The sequence below is a fragment of the Myotis daubentonii genome, chromosome X (genome assembly GCF_963259705.1).
Source record: "Myotis daubentonii chromosome X, mMyoDau2.1, whole genome shotgun sequence".
Classification (NCBI taxonomy): Eukaryota; Metazoa; Chordata; class Mammalia; order Chiroptera; family Vespertilionidae; genus Myotis; species Myotis daubentonii.
Genome location: NC_081861.1, coordinates 14,343,290 through 14,348,070, shown reverse-complemented (window position 1 = coordinate 14,348,070; position 4,781 = coordinate 14,343,290). Strand labels below are relative to the sequence as shown.

The following is a 4,781-nucleotide window of genomic DNA, read 5'->3' as shown; positions in this document are numbered from 1 at the left end:
TGCTCTACAGGGTGATTGCACGGAGGCCCTGGCTCTATCTCAGTTCCTATGGAACTAGCTGATATATTCATGCAGAAGCCATCACCCTGTTTTCCAGAAGCTGAGCATGGAAAATTATTTATTATACTCTCTCCCAGGTAGGCAGTATGCTCAATGGCTGTCCTTGGGCATGTGGGGTCTAGAACAAAACCTCAACATTCAATTATTCAGAGTGTAACCAGACAACCAATGGATCCATGCTGACTGTCACTACTTGAGCCAATGAAGCAAAGAGAGGGTTGAATCATTTATGAGTGTTTATTCCAGAACTGCTGGCAGTATGGGAGAGCAGCAAGTCAGCCCCAGAAATCTGCTCTGCGGCCCACCATAAGCCAGCTGTTTATATAGTAAAAGCACCAATGAAAAGTGGGAAAAAGGGCAGTTTACAGATATGCAAAAGGACTAGGGATCTTCAAAGGGTTTAGTGACATGCAAGGGCTGGAGTTACATGGGGAACTAGCCAAAAGGAGCGCCAGATGGGCAATTAACAGGTAAGCAGGCTGGAGGTTTGCAAAGCCCTGCAGGTATGCAAAAAGAGCTACGGATCTTCAAAGGACTGGCCCTTCTGGTTTCTTCATCATAGTTGTTAATCTTTCCATGATAATAGGCAGCTCCAAATGGAGAAGAAGGGCTGCATCTCCAGGTCAGCTCCAGCCAGGGTAGAATGTGCCTTCTTTAAACAGAATAAAACAATCATGGTTAACAGAGTATGATTAATATTTCTTATAATGTTAGCTGGTTCCCCAAATTCTATTGCTGCCCCCTTTCAAGAAGACACTATTCAAATTTCAATCTAGATCCGCCTGCGCGCCCACATCCGGGAGGCGCACGGGGCCGCCCCCGAGGCCGCGGCCTCACCAGCTCCATCAACCAGAGCTTCTGCCTGCTGGAGCCCGGCGGGGACATCCAGCCCGACGCGCTGGGCGGCCGGCTGCCGCTCGCCGAGGGGGGGCTTGCGCTCCCGGGGGCCAGTGCACCCCGGGAGGAGGCGGAGGCCCCGCTGCAGGAGCCTGCGCCGCCCGGGCACTCAGTGCCCACCCCCCAGGCCGGAGGCACTGCCCTGCCCCCCTGCGAGCCGGCAGCCGCGGGGGTCTCCTCGGGGCCTCCCCTCGCCAAGGGCCGTGTCGGGTGAGTTGTTGTTGAAAAGCGATACCTCCGCTGCCGAGGCTGACCCTGCTCCCGGGAGGACCCCGCACCCCCAGCCCGAGGGCTCCGCCCAGTCTCAGGGCGCAGAAGTCACCCCCCTGCTGCCCACGGCCAGAAGCCCTGCCGCCAACCAGGACACCCAGGGCGCCGAGAGCCCCCCCCCCCCCCCCCCCCGATCCCACGGGCCGGATCCAGACAGGTGTCTCGGGTCAGACCCAGCGGCGGCCGCGGACCCTCCTCCGGTCACTGGTGAGGAGGCCGGGGCCCTGCGCCCGCCTGACTTCTGCGGCCCCGGCCCAGAGCGCCGGGCGAACATGAATGCCTTCCTGCGGATCCTGGACGGCCTGGCCAAGAGGCGGATGGACCCCGGCCTGTGCGAGAGGATCCGGAAGGTGTACGGGGACCTGGAGTGTGAATACTGCGGCAAACTTTTTTGGTACTAAGTGCACTTTGACATGCATGTCCGCACCCACACCCGGGAACATCTGTATTATTGCTCCCAGTGTCATTATTCCTCCATCACCAAAAACTGCCTTAAACGCCATGTCATTCAGAAACACAGTAACATCCTGCTGAAGTGTCCCACTGATGGCTGTGACTACTCCACTCCAGATAAATATAAGCTGCAGGCCCACCTTAAAGTGCACACAGAGCTGGACAAAAGGAGTTATTCTTGTCCTGTGTGTGAGAAGTCTTTTTCAGAAGATCGGTTGATAAAGTCGCACATCAAGACGAACCACCCGGAGGTCTCCATGAGCACCATCTCCGAGGTGCTGGGCCGGAGGGTTCAGCTGAAGGGGCTGATCGGCAAGAGGGCCATGAAGTGCCCGTACTGCGACTTCTACTTCATGAAGAACGGCTCCGACCTGCAGCGGCACACATTTAGGCTCACGAAGGCGTGAAGCCCTTCAAGTGCTCTCTGTGTGAGTACGCGACGCGCAGCAAGAGCAACCTCAAGGCGCACATGAACCGCCACAGCACGGAGAAGACCCACCTCTGTGACATGTGCGGCAAGAAGTTCAAGTCCAAGGGGATGCTGAAAAGCCACAAGCTCCTCCACACCGCGGACGGGAAGCAGTTCAAGTGCACGGTGTGTGACTACACGGCGGCCCAGAAGCCCCAGCTGCTGCGGCACATGGAGCAGCACGCCTCCTTCAAGCCTTTCCGCTGCGCCCATTGCCATTACTCCTGCAACATCTCGGGCTCCCTGAAGAGGCACTACAACAGGAAGCACCCCAACGAGGAGTAGGCCAACGTGGGCGCCGGGGAGCTGGCCGCCGACGCCCTCGTCCGGCAAGGCGGCCTGAAGTGCCCCGTGTGCAGCTTTGTCTACGGCACCCGCTGGGAGTTCAACAGGCACCTGAAGAGCAAGCACGGCCCGAAGCTGGTGGAGACGGAAGGGGAGCCCAAGTGGGAGCCAGCGACAGAGCCTCCCGAGGAGCCCGCCGCCCAGTACCTGCACATCGCGGAGGCCGAAGAGGACGTCCAAGGCACGCAGGCCGCCGTGGCCGCGCTGCAGGACCTGAGATACACCTCCGAGAGCGGTGACCGGCTGGACCCCACAGCTGTAAACATCCTCCAGCAAATCATTGAGCTGGGCAGCGAGGCCCAGGATGCCACGGCCGTGGCCTCCGTGGTTGCCATGGCTCCAGGGACGGTGACTGTGGTGAAACAGGTCACCGACGAGGAGCCCAGCTCCAACCACACGGTCATGATCCAGGAGACGCTGCAGCAGGCGTCCGTGGAGCTGGCCGAGCAGCACCACCTGGTCGTGTCCTCGGACGACGTGGAGGGCATCGAGACGGTGATCGTCTACACGCAGGGCAGGGAGCCCTCGGAGTTCATCGTCTACGTGCAGGAGGCCATGCAGCCCGCGGAGGAGCTGGGGGCGGGGCAGCTGGCCCAGGAGCTCTGAGGACGCACAGCGCCAGGGCCCGGGCTGTCAGGCTCTGCAGGGCACCAGGGGACCGGGAGGGCGGCTGCTGACCGGGGCTGTCCTTGCTGCTCTTCTCTGTTCTCCTTCCATCTGCTGGCCGCCATGGGGGCTCCTTGTCTTGCTTTGGGTGGGCAAGGTGATTGGCAAACGCAGCAATAGGGGACTCCCCCCCAGCACAACCTCCTCCCCCTTACCCTGAATGATCTGCTTCTGAAAAGACTTCTGCATCAGTTCTTCAGACAGGGCTCACACCACATCGCCTCCTTCCTTTCAGAGACCCCCCAGTCCCCATCAGCATCTTCCCGAATCCCAGCCCTGACTCCTGACCCCACTGAGGTGCTGAATCTGCATTTGGGACTGCGTGCAGCCTGGTGAGAGACGGCACCACAGAGCCGGGAGCCTGCGGGGAAGAGGAGGGGCAGGCTTATCACAGAGCCCGCCCCCCCTCCCCCCAGGATCAAAGTCCGCCCCCCCTCCCCCGCCCCCCAGGATCCAGGCGCTTATCATGGGAGTAACCACAATCCATGACTTCCTCCGCCATCCCAGGTGGGGCCTCAGCTTACAGTCTTGGCATTCTTTCGCTTTAAAAAAAAAAAAATTTCAATCGATGTGGTGTCCCCTTGGAATAGTGTTGTGCACAACTTGCACATCTACAATGTGGTAGACAGAATAATGGTCTCAGAAACATCCATGTTATAATTCCTGGACATACAATATGTTAGGTTACATGGCAAAGAGAAATTAAGGCTGAAGATGAAAATAAGGTTGCTAATCCACTGACCTTGAGAGAGAGACATTATTCTGTGTGATGGTTAATTTTATGTGTCCACCTGGCTGGCCTAGTTATTTGATCAAACATTATTCTGGATGTTTCTGTGAGGGTGTTTTTGATTAAGATGGAAATTTAAGTCAGTGGACTTTTCCTAAGGCATATTGGTCTCCATAATGTGAGTGGGCCTTCTCCACCAGATGGCCTTCAGACTTGAAATGCAACATTGGTACTTCCCAAGTCTCCAGCCTGTTGATCCACCCTGAATATTTTGGATTTGCCAGACTCTATATCTGTATGAGCCAATTTCTTAAATCAAATCAACCTATTTCTCTCTGCCTCTGTGGGGGGGTGGGGGGGTAAGGGGGTTTGGGGAGGTTCTTTCTTTTCAGAACCCCTAGCTAATACACCCTGGTTTATCTAGCTGGTTGGACCCAATGTAATTTCACAGGCCCTTTAAATATTTTGCCTTAGAGTCTCCAGAGGAAACACAGTCCTACTGATACCTTGATTTTAACCAAGGGAGATCTAATTTTGACTTCTGTAAGAGGATACATTTGCATTGTAAAATGCTAAATTTATAGTTCAGCAGCAACAGGGAACTAATGCAGCAAGGAAGAGGCTCTTCTCTACAGTCTAACACACCTATGTTTTACTAGTTTCTACTACCTACCACAGGCCTGCAATCCCATATGAGAAATTAAAAAATCTAAAAGGCTTTAAAAAATAAAGATGTTTTGTAACTTATTTTGCAGAAATATCAGACTTGCTCTGGACTAATATGGAGATATGTAGAGTCTTAATTTATCTCACTATATGTGAATATTCATATACTTCAATGTGTAAATATGATGCATTTGATTATTGTGTGTTTTTACCTCTCACTATGTT

General features: G+C 54.9%; 1 pseudogene; it reads left to right on the top strand.

Annotated features, from left to right (window-relative positions):
• The first annotated feature begins 319 nt into the window (after nt 1–319).
• LOC132223368 (zinc finger protein ZFAT-like) lies at nt 320–3,710 on the top strand (annotated as a pseudogene).
• Nucleotides 3,711–4,781: the final 1,071 nt, after the last annotated feature.